Genomic DNA, 16387 nt, shown 5'->3' with positions numbered 1-16387 from the left:
TAGAAAATAACATTGAATAAAAAATGTAAAGTATTAAATTTAATAAGTATCTCTTTTGGCTACTGCTTATTAAGTGGGATGAGGGCTCTAACTTACATACTTACTTTATTTAGTAACAATACATTACCCACTCACTTTATTTTATTATTTCTTCAATTAAATTACATTTCAGCAATTTAAGATTTTGCTGAATTAAAAAGCGTGACTTCTGAGCTACGGGCGATTTGGTCGTTCCACAGAATAAGAAAAACAGGGAAGCTTCTTATATCAACCTTTCTTGTTATTTGTTATGTTCGTGCTATCCACGAGCGGGGGCAGCCCTGGCGAGTATTTAACGGCGCGCTGAGCAGAGCCGTTAATTGAGCCGCCATTGTTTCGCCGCTCACAACGCTCACACCGCCGGCACCGCAGTGGCCAGCATCCACGACTGTCGCGGGATTACTCATCGACAAGTTTCCATTTCATGAGATAATATTTATATTTGTATATGTTTTCTTGAGATCAATCAATTTGATGAAACTGATTTTATTATAACTTTATGCATTTATATGGATTATATGGATTATATTACATCTATCATTTCATATTTATCCCGCAAAGTTTAACGTGTATATAAATAATACGCCAACTTTTCAACCAAACACAAAAAGTTCTACCTACCTACAATTACATACCTAACCTCTAAATATTGTAATAGTTTAATAATTATTAGCTCGCTTAACTTATTTATAATTTCACGACATGTTTACAAATTTTCTTAGAATTATAAAGACAGATTTAATAAATAAACGCATGATAAAAATATTTTAGGAATGTCTTATGAATTGCGAAAATGTTAGCAACACTAATGGATCAGGCGACGAAACGTAGACAAGATATGAGAAATCGTTTCCGCGTTTTGATTCTAATAGCTTGTAAGTAAAATCTTCATTTGCTTTATGTTCATGCGAATTGAATTCAAATTTAGAAATGATTTAATTACTGCTTACATTGAGATTGAGAATATGTACAACCGCTACAAGAAGATTCTTATTATACGAGACTTGAACGTAAATTGTATTGTGTAGCTATTGTATATCAAAAGCTTGTTGTTCTTTTTGGATGTCAATTGACGAAATAAATAAATTAGTAATCTTATTAAATTATTCAAAGTAGTTTATATGTAAAAATCGATAAACAAATATTTGTAATAAAATTATTAAAAAAAATATAACCGACCCGAATGACACTAATGACTCGACTAAAAGAGTTCAACGCGCGCGCACATTTTACACCTACATAGGGATAGTTATATTATAAACTCCTTTGTACTAATAAGTGTACATCTGACAAATTTTTATTGTTTAAACCAACTTCTAATTGGGTTTTTGCTGATTGGCCCATCTGAAATATTTAGAAAAATGGAAAAATGTGTGGACTTTGCGTCAATTTACTTTATCGTTTCTACATGAAAACGAAACTATATAAACATTTTAACAATAAAATGTTTATTTCGAAGTTTATTAGCACTGGTCTACTATATTATTACACAACCATACAAACGTTGTTACTTTCACCAGTATTTCTTGTGTGACCTTTAGTAAAAAACAACTGTTATTTTGTTAATAATATATGTGACACGTTGTGTTCGCCGGTTTGCGGCTTACTCTGGATTAGCCCACATCGCGCCGGCCGCCACCGCGGCGCCCTCGTGCGGAATCATGCGTGAACCCACTCCCAGTGATATAATTCGTAAATATTTTAATCCCATGTCGATTGCTCGACAGGTTAATTATAAGAAAGTGAATTGATTAGATCAAGTGATGTTTGGTTTTATTTAGATGCGTTTGTATGGTCTCAAAAAGGATGCAGGTTAATAAAAACAGGCCTAGGCGTGTGAAAAAAAATGTGTATACAATGTAACGTGAACTTTTGTCGTGGCGCAGAAGAAACCTCTACCGTTGTTACTACTTACTGTACAGTACTTAATTATTTCTCACTTAAGCCTCTTAACATAAAATGCGTTTATTTATTTTTAAAGTATTTCTGTTTTCAATAAAAAGAACCAATAAAATGCAAATAAAACATATTTTAAAGAAGCAATCATAATGTTTATGCTACGGCGCGCGGCGTGTCCGTTGCAGCGCGGCGACGGCGGCGGGCGAGCCGCGTGATACCTCATACAAAACAAGCGATCGCCGTGTCCTTTCGTCCTACGACATAAAGTGCACCGTAATGGAGGTGTCTGTCAGTTTGTTTGTAGGCGCCCGCCCCCTATTGATACATTAGTTCGCATTTTTATTCGAGCCTTCAACGCGAACCTCGGCTCTCGTAAACTACACAAAAAGCGGAGACATTTTGCACTCGGGTCTTAGCGAGCGACGTGTACCGCGACTTATCAGTCTCGGTACCATAAAATTAGCATTCGTGACGTAATCCATAAATAGGGCACGTTATGGACGCGGATCGACCTCGGTGATTTTGAGAAACGTATAAAGATAAAACGTTCAAGTAATGAACAAAAATTGGACTGTTCCGTTTTTAAATCTGGTATAAACTGTTTAAAAATAAGCTTTTTTGATACAGCGTATCTACCTGTAACTTCCGTGTGTTCCATTTGTATTTCTGTGATAATAAAGAAAGCATATTCTGTGCCCCAAATAAAAATGCCGTTACCTACATGTAGTCTTGCTGTATTTTACAATAGCTTGTTTAATTGACTAAAGCAATAATATTTTATATCCGATTAAAGAATGTGTGAAAGTGCTAGGACTGTTTTTATTTTTGAGGAGTTTTTGTTATACTGTCTATTTTTCAATATCAATACCAAGATGCGCTGATATTAATACTATTTCGCAAATTAGTGGTAATCTACTAGTTCATAAGGATGCTATCAACTCTTACTAATATCTCCCCTAATCAACTAAATGTTGAAATAAAAATGAATAAATGAAAGCTGTGAAATTGTATGTTACGTTTATATTGTACACTGCAGGATATTTTTCATATATTATTTGGGAAGAAAAGTGATACAAATTTTAGGTCGATCGGCGGTATGCGCTTTGCGTAAGAACATCCATATCTTTTAAACAGTGAACTTTTGTGTTCAGAGGTATACTAAGCTGGAAATGCTTTGAGACTCCTTTGGTGTTACAAACTTCCATTGACGATGGTGACCACTTTCCAACAGGTCCTTCTGCGTTATAGCTAGGCCTAACTGTACAAAAATAATTCAAAATAACAATATTATGCAAATACAATATTATACAAGAGCTAAGTTAATTAAACAGCACCTACTACAGTACCTACTAGATTAACTTTAGCTACAATATGTTGGTCCACATAAATCCTTACTCGCACGTTTGTTTGGAAGACTGAGTTTATTGTAAGCTCAAGTGACTAACTAAACAAATATTTTTACAACACTGAAAAAAGGCTATCACTTTTTAGGCAAAAAATCGCAAAGGTGACATATTCGTGAGGTCCGTTTGGCGACAAGTATCGAGTCGCGACGGGCGCAGTTGCGGAAAAAAAGTGTGGCGCCTGTGCATTAGGAGCCTGGTTATTTATAGTGGGATTATTGGGGTAGCCTGTCATCCCTTTCTTTCATAAGAGCGTACACTACTGTTATCTCGTTTCCACAAACAATTAGTCGGGTAAGCTGTCACGGATAGCTCAATAATTTTGTTTTGGGGACAATGTGTCAGTTTTTGCTTCGCGTGAGGCTTGCGCAAGGCTTGGCTCGTGCGCCCTAATGGCATTCCGATAGACCCTTTTCCCATTTGTCAGGCTCTATTTTATGGGGTTGCGTGTCACTGATCTGTGGACAGGTAGTGCGGTAATGGAAGCTGGTTGTAGGCGCCGCGCCCTTCCGACACCGGGGAATGTCTCCACTGATAGCACTATCAGTTTGTAGGTACTTACTCGTATCTTCAGCTAATTGATGCTTTTAATTGTACGTGTAGTATAATTATGTGAAGCATATCCATTTTATTATTACTCAAAACATACGAAATGTTTACCCAAATGAATGTTCATGTATATTATTTGCTTTTGTATGTTTTGAACGACGGAAAAAGTATTCGGATACGTATTAGAGATACGTGTCCAAATACTTTTGGTTTTGCAGACGGACGAATAGTATGTAGAATGTATTCCAGGTTGCCAAGCCAGCGTTCTAAGCATTCTAAGCGGAGACCCGCGCCCAGCAATGAGACAGTAATGGGTTGACGACAGCTATTTTAAGTTAGGTACTCTTTAAAAACGGAAACGCACTTGATATGAACATCAGCCACTCTTCTTCTATTTAGGGCAGATTGTTAATCGTTGGTATTACAGTTATCAATAGAAAGCACTTAACATCAGAAAGTTACTCCCACTTATTACTCTTATTGCATAAAATCAACTCTTCCCACATACCTAATAGGTACTACGAGATTTATAATGTTACTGAATCACTTCCGAATTACATACCTTTATTTACCGAACTTTATATATATTTTATCTAATCATCGATAAAAGACACCGACATGGACAAATGCATCTAAAAGCAATAAATACGCCTTTCCCGCGCCGAAGCGTAATAATTTACGCGTTAATTGCGAGCGCATTAATTACTTGTCCGCGTGAAATATTTCGCCCGTTGCGACCGAGACACTCCTTGCTTTGCTTTTTTTGATAGGTACGTACACTGAACCTTTATGCCAATTGTGGTTAAAGGTGTTACATTATTAACGTTGTTCTACCTTTTTGTACGGAACAATATATTCCTGTAATAGGAACTTACATTTTAATTCTAAAACACACTAGTGACTCTATATCTGATTATTTACGTTGAACGCTTTTCCGATAATTCTTTATTTTGATTCCAACAAAACCCTTGTATCAAACCCACTATTTTATTGTTTGACTCAATAAGTATAGGTACTAGGTATAGATATACATACACACGCTCAATTATAGGAAGTAAAACGCGCTATAGTTTGATGATGATGTCAGTCAGACTATAGTGTTTTACTACATCTACAACGACTGGGGATCATCTACAATTAGAAAAATATACTTCACTTTGCAGAACTCGTGCAGACATCTTTTAATGTGTTATGATTGTAAGATTGGCCAGATAAGGACATTCAATCGCGTAAACACTTGTAATCATTGTAGAGCTAATTCTATTAATCTGAATGAGATAGATACGTAGGCTGCTTATTTATCGTAACTATTATTGCCCAGTAAAATTAAACTTAATAGTGTAATAACAATTATGTGCAGATAAATTGCAATATCGTAGCCGCCGCTAGGTGTTGCGGTTGACTTGTAAATGTTACGTATGATTTATTGAACTTAAAAATACGAATTAGGAATACATTTTAAGACTAATATTTAAATGTTTGTTTAATAAAAATATTGAGATAATTTTGCAACTGTTATCGAGAACTGTGAACCAATTTAGAGTTAACATTAACTTATACGATTTATTTATATAATTACTTATATCAAATCATAAGTGTTCGTTATTAATTAACACTACCTTGATAAGATATTTATTATCTGTTCACATTTAAAAAATGCATCTGCTACAATTATACGGTGCTCAAGTTTGACACGTAAATTGAATAAGTTTACTAAGTAATACTGAGTAGGGAGTACTTAATATCGAAAGAATGTCAAGGTAAAGGCTAAAAATTTATGATAATGGCAGATCACTTAATAACGTGGAATCGTTATTTGGGAGAGTAGCAAAATAAAATCAGCTGAGTTGTCGGAAAGGCATTAGTAAAACTGGATCGCTATTAGCGCTCGGCGATGGCGCGATAAGCGGCGCCGGATCCGGCCCTTCGTCGTGGGACAACGCTTTTTTTGGCTTTTTTTGTCATGAGGATCAGGAAATAGGCGAGATTGAAAGTGGTCGGGGTGCTAAATGTAGCTCTTTTTTAGAACGGCTGTTGAAAATAGCTTATAAGTAACTTTGTTTTATGCTACAAGTGATTAATGATAGGGTGAGTTGCTTATGGTGTTTTCATGCTTTTTCGATATGTCGAGGGGCGAAGGCAGTTTTGTTATTTTTAACATCTAATTATAATTAGTGATCATTAGTGGACTTATTATCATTTCTTCATTTCTATGAGCTTTTATTATTTTGTTATTCGTCAATTGACTACCTACATGGCAAAGTCCCTTAATAACAACTTAGTGTCACATTTTAATGTACATATTTGCACTTTCCTAGACTGATACATTTAGCGATGAGGCCCGGCGTGCCGGCGTATCACTGCTATGACGTCAGCAGACACATGAGTGCGGTCTGTGCCGTGTCCGTGTCTATTTACGCATGACGTCAGTACTGTTTGGTAACTGGACAACAAAATCAGTTGTATGCGTGCGTAGGTGTCCACTGACGACGACATTTCCAGACTAGCGATTGACGGGACGCGATCATCTCATTATAGGTGCATGTGACATGTCTAAAGAAGAAATTTAATTTAGAAAAGGTCTAAAGATTTCTATGATTATCGCAATTTTACTTGCAATGGACGTAAGGATTGTTTAAACAGGGTAGTATTTAAACGAATGACTGCAAATAAAAGTTTTGAATGTCAAAAATAATTAATTTACGTTATAGTATTACTAAGCGACTGGCTGCGAGTGACGAGAAATCAACAGAACTTCAACTTACAAACATTAATGTGAGTTACTTAAAATACGAAATGAAAAGCTTCATTAAATTTGAGCGACCTAATATTTGTCTACGTGTAAACATTACGTTCTGCGTTTTATTCAATATTTAAGCAAATGTTTTTGTTTTTAATACTGAGCAGCATTTTATTTTAAATGAAGTGTTTCGAAAACAAAAACCACTTTGAAAAATACTATAATAAGTAGAATATTGTGTGCTCATGTCATTGATCATGAATAAGGGTAAGGTCTGAATTCATACAGATTGGGCCCACCCGCTCGCAGGGCGCTGCCGCGCCCCGCTCGCTTAGTTTTATATTATCTTATATGTTCCAACCTAACCTAACCAATTGCATTAGAAAAACCTTATCTATCTTAATACTAAAGTTGCCTCTCTATATTTCCAGTCGCTCACTTAGTAATGTAGTCGCACAAGTTATTAAAACAGTATGTCATTATCAGTCGCTAAGTTTTTTTTAATTCGATCGTTTTATAATTGCCCGTTTAAAAATGATTAGATGTTAGACAAACACTTATTGCATTATCTTCTTAAAAGCTTCGTAAAAGTTAATTGTTTAGTATTTCGTATTTCGTGAAACTGCTTCCGAAAATATCTAAAGAGTGCAATCGGATCGATACAGATGGTTCAAAAGTGAGTTAGGCGGCGGTGCGGCGCCGGCGCGCTGACGTCACTGCGGGCTATCTGCCTTACGCTCGGGATGATATTTCCGGCTGGCGGAAGGAACTATAGAAATGGACCACAGGTTATCTCCCAATTTTATACGTTTTATGTCTATCATATCACAAATATTTAAGAGAATATGTTTTTTTTAAAGTTAAGAAGACGAACAAAATGCGTTAGACTATTTGTATAATAATTAGATCCAAAAGGAATTTTCGAAATGAATCACTAACTAAGCTATCAATTGCATCACGGCTACAATCTGTTTATCTAAAAACAATCTGTGAGACCTATGTAATATTTTATTGTGTTGTTGTCTTCATTCGTTGTAGTTTTTTTTGTCAATAACAAAGTACATTATCGGTAGAGCCATCTTTACAACGTGCAATGAGTAAGGTCGGTGTTATGTGCGGAATGCCCTCCTTGGCGCCGGCAGGTACGGCGCAGTGCCACTGCCACACTACGCAACGTTGTAAAATTTCCACAAATTTAACTAAAGAACAAAAGCCGTATCAGTGCCCGATAACAAGTATCTGGGGGTACCTTTATATGTTGAATTATAACATTTTAACAATGTATATTATCTAAATTTATATTTTGGATGTACACAAAAAATAAGAATAAATTAATCGTAATACGCAATTAAATTAAATAAATGAGCAAATTTTGCGCTAATAAAATTTGGTATTTAATATTATTTGAATAACCAGTGCTGGAGAACTGGTAGCTGTGTCTAGAGGTTATTTGAGTACAGGCACATTTCTTATACGACAAGTGACAATTAAAATATAATATTTTAAATTAAAGTCAAGCGATTTCATTCTAATAGTTTCATTCTAGTTAGTAAGAGGATATTTGAGGACATAAATTATTAAGTTAAGTATCTACTAAGGTATTCATCATCTGAAGTACGAGTAAGTATTCCGAAATAATGTCGCGAATCTAGATACCTTATGGCCATGTATGTGGCCAAGTAAAATATTTAAGGCCAAAGCAATAAAACTAGCAATCGTGTAAATTAACAGAAACTGACTTTGTATTAGGCAAGTCTATAAATATGTAGCGCGTTAACACGAACACTCCATTATACATTGTTAACCCTTTTATTAACTGCGTTATTATGTCCAACACGGGCGAAATGTGACGCTAACGAGACTGAAGCGCTCATCAAATTGTGTACTGTGTCACCGGGATCTAGGGTTTATAGTTGCCCGCGGCATAATGCTCGCTTGGCGTGTAGTACTAGAACAAATAGTGTGGTGATAGTTGAAAAGTGACTAATAGGGCAATAAATCGGAATAAGTGCGTACAAGTGATTCGTGCGCACCTGCGCGAGCGGCAGCTGCCCGGCACCCGCGCGACGCCGGCCGCCGCCGCCGCCGCCGGACCGGCCCGCGACCGACGCGATACTGATATATACCTTTAGTATGAGATTTTACGTTTTTACAAAAGTGACTGTTTTTGTTTTTGTTTACGTATTTCCCATACATTTTTAATCAGTTCTGATACAGTCCGCTAGGGGCGCTGATTGAAAATGTATGGGCAAATTCGTAAACAAATACAAAAACAGTCATTTTTGTAACAACGTAAAAACTCATACTGTTACTTGATCACTATATTGACTTAACTTTTATAATCTATGATTTGATTTGAAGCAAATCGACTTCTTCTATGGACACGTGTGTCATCTCATAATACCTCGAATTGGCTGTAACTTAGGAACCTATTTTATAATTGCCTTTGTTACTGTTTTAATATTACAAATCCAAGAAATTAGGACTAAATTTGGATGCTTTGCAAAATTAATTATGGTAATGATTCTTTGCATAACATGCCACGTTCACTTCCACCGACTCTATTGTGTACTCCTACCTACCTCTATTGTTGATATTCATTTTAATTTGGCGCTATATTAAAATGTTTGCATTTGGTGTTACAAAAACGGCCATGTGCTATACCTTGAGTATCTAATACAATTATATGACAATTGCATAGTAGTAATCTAAACGACTTAATAAATATCCGTATTAAATTAAATACAATAATAACAATTATTCTTTATTGCATTACAAGAGATAAAGATAAATTATATCCTTCAAAATAAATATTTGAAAGTAATTCTTTAAATATTGAAAGATATGAATATATCTTTCTATCTGTATATACGGTATGTATATATTTATTTATTAATGGAATTTTTATTATTTTTGTTATTTACTGCAATAACATTAATCGATTTAACTAACCAAAATATATGATCAACGATATTCAATGTGCTTCCATGCTTTAGTTTATTTTGAATATATTAATTAATTCGACAGTAATAGCTCGGTAGAGTCGTTAATACAGTGTGATTGTAGAGGCGTTCCACGCGGCCGCTCTCTGCTTTAATTATTATAATAAAAAATACTACATCAAGTTTACTTTAGAATACTCGTGACTGAATAATTAAGTGATGTTATTTAAATTGGGCTGTTGAAATGTAATTAATAATTTTAGTGTAGGTTTCTTTATCTTGCAGTGCTCCACGTGTAATAAATACTAAAAATACGACCAAAAATGGGTAATTACCTATATGTATTGTGACTTAATAAATAATTAGCGAAGCGCGAGTAAAACTCGCACACGGAGGGTTCCGTACCAACAAATTTTCATTTTTTTTCAAGTTTCTAGTATTTGTTATTAAAGTAGCCATGAAACCGAATGCATTGTAAAAATTTGAAAAGTATATCTATAACGGTTGACTTTTATTTTAAACATTTTTTTTATTTTCATTATTTGTAGTTATAGCGGCCCCTAATTGTCTATATAGAGCCCTGTGACAACGGACTGACAGCGGAATCTTAGTAATAGGGTTCCGCTCATAACCTTTAGAAACGGAACCCTAAAAAGTGTATAAAACAGTTAATGTCAGTCGTGTACGTGTACGTGCATATTACATTGTTCTTAATTATTGTAAGTGGAATCCTATAACTTCCACCAATGCGTGGTATGGAGCGCAGCGAAGAGCAGTCAATGTAATCCAATGGAATTAAGTCTTTTCTTTAACCGTTTTCCTGCAAAGGTCCCTGGATAAATAGCCCTGGCTGAACCTAGGGCTATGATCGTTAGACTGATAAAGTATCTAGGTAGGAACAGTTAAAATTGAGTCAATATACTGTCGTGTCTTGTTTCCCACGCGGTGATGAAGGAGATTGTTTACTTTATCCGTAACAGATACACGACGTTACAGTCCGTAACGTCCAAAAGCTCACGTTAATTAATTGTCATCATGTTATGTTATTGAAAATGGAAACTCATTTGACATTGACACAAACAAAAAAAATCAAACGCCAATCACAGGACATCAAGTGATATTCACAATTAAAGTAGTTTACACACTATCCGTGTCATCCCACGCACTATTATTTTCTAAATAAGTAGTAAAATTAAACTACTGTACCTACTAAAATGAGATATGAAAATAGCTATGAGAGAGATATGAAACTAGCATATTTTAGAATTTTAGATACATTCATACATTAAATTTAACAATAAAGTTGTATTGGACGCATGATGGCTACGTCACTGTTGCCGCCCATAGATCAATAGCAGTCTCAACAGGAACATGGGACTATACTATTACAATTTAACTTACAATGTTTGCAACAAAAATTCTACTATGTTTCAACCTGAAGAATGGAAAAGTGCTTATGAGGATTATATTATATGCTCTAGCTTTGAAATAATCTATCATAGCCTACACATGAGTTCCTGTATCGTTAATTGACGTCATTTCGACTACCATTGAATTATTAATAGACCATAACATGCAGTGGTCAAATAACATTGATGGAAATACTTGTATTTCTATATTGTCAAAAATATTGAATATATAAAGATTCAGTGTACAAGCCTCCTTACGGAATAATTCTGTATAAGTCACCTTATAGACTTCATGTTATTCAATGCGAAATGGCCTAACAAATACAGATTTTATTTTAATTACACGCAAATATTTTTAATTTAATTGACTAATTATGACTAAAAATGGAGAACATGTGGTAGTTTTGTTTGTAATTTATTGTTTATAGTATTTTTAAACGGTATTGTTTACGATACGGAAATCATTAACGTTTTATAGGCTAAAGTAACACACAAGGATATAAATCGAAATATAGAATATTAAAACGAAATTTCAAAATATACAGAACACATTATAAAACACTTTAACATTCAGACTATTACTGTTCAACATACATTATTTTGATGAATAAAATAAAAATAAAATGTTTCAATCAACGTAGGCCTCTTGTTTGTTTCAAGGCCAGTACCATGATCACCCATGATGATCCAGATAGAAGATAGGTGATACCGACAGAAATAAACAATCGATTAACACAGAAATTAACAAGTGTAAGATACGCTAACACAAATATATCCTCAATATGTCGCCTAAGGTCGAACCTAAGATTTAAACAAATGGTGTAACACAAAATTGTTAGAACTTTTTTGCTTGAGTACGCTCCAGATGTGCTTTAGTTGTGGAGGGACTCCTGTGTTCAGTGAGACAAAAAAGGAATAGCAACCAAACGTAGACAGGTACCTACTATCATAAATAGAGTAAACGTTTATCCATTACACTAGATAATTAACTCTTGATAGGTAAAAAGTACGAATTAAAATACGAATGTGAGCGTCAGAAAGTATAGCATCATCAGTTTAGCTCCGCACTAACGGTACAGACTACAGGCGCATGCGGGCTCGCGGCGCGCTGCTCGCTGCTCGCTGCTCGCTCACCAGTTTCACATTCATTGAACCGTTAAATTGCAACGTCACGAGTCTCAAATTAAACTAATGAATTAAATATTTGTTAATCATATGTCAGCGCTGAACCACAGCTCATGTATACAGCTCTACGTTCATTCGTGCTACGTGCATTTTACAGTTTTGTTTTTGGCAGTTAAATTTTAGTAACCAGAAAACTTGTGTAGTGGTGCACCGAGCATCACACACGTCTGTTATGTAGAGGGTTTACTTGGTTCTAGGTTCCAATTCCCGAATATGATAACGTCAAAGTGATTACTAATATTTTTGTTTTGGGTTTGGAAACTACAACCTACTAGCATCTTGTATATCTATGATATTCAGACTACTTAAGATCCTAGTGGATAAGCAGTATAAAAAAACTAGTCATGTCTTTTATGCAAATTTGAGTGGAGAATTGTGACTGCAATGCACAATATTTTTAACGTTATGAATACACTTCTACGAGTCTTAGAGTGAATAGTGTATTTTCGATGAGTTAAGAATCATTTAGATTGTTAATATTCCTAGGCATTTCACGGCGAACGGTTAGCGAAGTAAACACACGCGGGCGTCTAATTGAGTGGAACGGTTTTTTCGCTCGGACGCGCCCGCAACCAATTAATTGGTTAATTTATCGCTTGCACTCGCACCGCGGTTATCTCCTTCGCACACCCGCCCTAATTGACTAAGTCACTAATGAGCAAATCAAACTCAGTTTATAGGTCAATAGAGTTTAAGCAAGAGTTAGTACCAAAATCCACTGTAGTTAAGTAAACTGCTGGTATTACTTACTTATTAAATAACTATTTAGGGAGTTACTTTTCAAAAATATTATCAATGTTCAAAAATTTTCAAAATTATGTGTGTATTAATTATCACTTCCTTAAATAATGAAGGAAAACATCGTGAGGAAGCATGCATGAGAATTCTAAAAAAACGTTCTCAGGGGTGTGTGAACTCTACCAATTCGCACTTGGCAAGTGCGGTGGACTACGGCCTGAATCTGCTTCACACTTAGAGGAAACCCGTGCCCAGCAGTGGGATAGTAATGGGTTGACGACCAAATGCGGATGTTCAATTGTAGCTTTATATTCATAAAGAAAATGATTAAAATGAAGTTATTAAATTATTCGGTTATAATTAGTAACACATTATATAGTAAACACGTTATTATGTCATAATTTTTGAGGGTGCTTCAGAGTAGTATGTAAACTTAAGCTATGTTTAGGTACTATTATATCTACCTAGGGGGGCCCAGTGCGAGTAGCCGCCGCCTATATTTGGGTGTGGTGCGGTCCATGGCTCTTTACGGATCACCCGTCTGGGCGGAGGCCCTGACAAGGCAGAGTGTCACCCTCTTAAAAAGACCACAGAGGGTGATAGCCGTCGGGGTCATCCGCACCATCTCCTTTGAGGCGGCGTTCCCGCGTGCACCTCAAAGATGAGCAGATGGAGCAGCTCCAGCTCCATCCCGAACCGAGACGGGCCCTAACTTAATATAATAAACACCACCTACATTATATTATCTTTATCTTACGTCATCTATTTGTTTTAAACTTCAAAAATAAAGTCGTTTTAATTAATAATTTTCCATGACTCTTCATATTTTGGTTGCTGTTATTTTAAACATAATTCTATTGCTCTCCCGCAAGTACGCATATTTTTGTCGTAAATAATGAAGGTTATATTTTAGCACACTTGTCAAGCAAAAGTTGGTAATTATACCTGCATTTTTTATGTTTTTAAATATTATATACGCATTATATGTAATGTAATGCATGGCTCTACGATGCTCTACTATGTCTGTTGCAGTTATTTCTCCATATTTTCTCGTAATATCTCGGTTTTATGTTCGAAACTAGTCTAATCTAGTAGTCTACCTTTCCTATATCTTACAAAGGCCTGTAGACATATCCTTCACAACCCCTATTATTACCAGATCTACAACAGTAGTAAAATGCTAGTAGTAATTTAATTGTCGTTTGCTATTTCAGCAGTAATTTATTACAGAAAAAATTAAAAAAGGTACTTACCTTTTATGAAAACTTAAAAGAACGAATCGCTATAATTGCATCCAAATGCGATGGTTACTCTTTATCTAGTTTTAAGTACTCTTTAAAATACATGTGAATAAATACCTACTTTAATTTACTTTACCGTACGGTACTTTATTGCTTTAGAAGACTTATTTTATACTTATCTAGACATAAAAAGGGAATTCACATATGTCTTAAGTATCCAGGAAAGTAAAATAAGCTCCAGGTCATATTCATCAACCTAATTAATGTACATCGGCAATATGTGATACATGTATAAATTCATAGTTTGTAATTAATTACCTAATAGGTATGGAATTCATATTATTGGCTCTATTCATGATAAGTAGGTTTTTTTTCTTCGGATAGCAATAATATTTTGCAATATTTGTAGTATGTACCTACGTATTAGAAATGATAATTATAATATGCGTATTCTTTAAGCAGCTTATGCATGTTAATAAAACGGTAAAACAACTTATCATTAATCACTAATTTGAATATGGAATTAGGTTGATATTAGTAACTGCGATACACACATTTGATTGAAACTAAAGTAATTTAAACCAGAGGAAAGAAGATTAATAAATCAAGATCTTTGACTATATTTTGTAGTCATGCACAGTTGATTCTTAGTTATGTTTAACTCTAGTAATTGGCGTTCTAAATTGTTCCGTTTTCTTATTGTATCATGCTGACAACTTTCAGCAGAACACAAACATATAACAGTATGTATATAGCGTTCAACAAGTACACGTAATCACCACAAAACAGCGCTTACAGTCTATATCTAGATAGTTATGTGTCCAAGCTCTACATAAGCGCAAAAAGTATTAAAACCTCATTACAAATAAGAGCAACAAAACTCACGTGAATCCTTCGCGTCGCGTTTCAGCCGCAGGTCGTTCGTGGAAACAGCACTCACTGGGGTCGTTCAGAACACAGACACGGCACTCAAGACAAGACAAGACAAGACAAACAGGTGGACAGCGGTGGAGACGCGGACACGGCGTGTTAGTCGCGCGGGGCGCCACGCAGCACTGGCGGCGCGCGCGGCCGCCGCCATTGGCCGGCCGGCGGGCGGGGCCGAGGGAAATTCATTTCCATAAACTACGCGGGGCGGTGGGCGGAGATTTATACGCGGGGTTGGTTTCGGCCTAATGGAATTAGCGGCGCTCTTGTTTATGGCGCCGCCGCTCTCTAATTAATTGGTAGCGCTCGCTATAAGTCAATCGGACGTTAATTGTCGCTACGCCGTAGCACTGCAGTGCGTTGTACTAATTGTAGAGTCGCGCTGCATTATGTACTCGGGCTTGGATATTTGAAAGGCAATATACAAATGCTTATATGTATACTAGATAAATAATGGAGGTTATTGCTTTCCTTTCCTAGTAACACACAAATCCATACATCAAATATCTTCTAAAACGTTGGAAAAATAAATACTTATTAATAACTATAAAAACGTCGTGATATTTAAGTTGTTTTCTTATTGCACCGCTGTCTTTCATAAATTAACTAAATTTACTTTAAGTTACAATAAATAATTGTTAGTAACATAAATTGTAGAGTTTTTGTATTAAGTACCAAGTTACATGTTTACATAGGGGGACGTTTTTACATTAACCAAGTTCCTCAAGATATAGAAAAACTCCCCTTTTGTCGTAAACTACTATTCATATCATGTTTACATGTAGCTGTAGGTATATATGTGTAGATACATATTAATTACATTAATAGTCGTAGAGCGCCTCTTGTCCGCCGGAGCCATTAACACAGCGGCGCGTGGGCGGCGCGTTGCTCGTACTGCACGTAGCACATACCTAGCACTAGTATACCTACTGCTATGTACGAGCGCTTGTCTCATCGTCAACTAGTAACGGCAAACGAGAGAGATAATAACATAACACATAATGATAATAACACAAGAAAGATAAATAGATTACAGAGTATATCAGTAAGCGGTGATATCAGTGAACACTTAATTATATCTGTTAAAGCAATATGCCAGTTATAAAAATGTAACGTGTATGTAAAAATGTGTATTTGTATTATGTATTGTGTATTTTTATGAATATGTATTTTTTTATAAAAAATGAAAAAACTAAACACAACATCCATTACAAAATTAAATCACAATATTTAGAACAATACATATCACAATTATATTTACTTTACTTACCAATAAAAATATCGATTTTCTGTAATAAATAGCCCCGTAAACTTA

At 35.4% G+C, this 16387-nt stretch overlaps 1 protein-coding gene across 2 annotated transcripts in view; it reads right to left on the bottom strand.

Annotated features, from left to right (window-relative positions):
• LOC140747130 (uncharacterized) overlaps positions 1 to 15179 on the bottom strand; it is a 61230-nt gene extending 46051 nt beyond the window's left edge. For both annotated transcript variants that reach the window (XM_073079389.1, XM_073079390.1), the window contains exon 1: positions 15031 to 15179. The gene's annotated coding sequence lies outside the window, so the exon portion shown is untranslated. The remainder of the gene's footprint in view (positions 1 to 15030) is intronic.
• Positions 15180 to 16387: the final 1208 nt, after the last annotated feature.

This window comes from Epargyreus clarus, unplaced genomic scaffold (genome assembly GCF_041222505.1).
Source record: "Epargyreus clarus isolate Ecla_fem2 unplaced genomic scaffold, WU_Ecla_fem_2.2 ptg000014l, whole genome shotgun sequence".
Classification (NCBI taxonomy): domain Eukaryota; kingdom Metazoa; phylum Arthropoda; class Insecta; order Lepidoptera; family Hesperiidae; genus Epargyreus; species Epargyreus clarus.
Note: the sequence above shows the minus strand (reverse complement) of the source record. Positions and strands in the feature narration are given on the sequence as shown.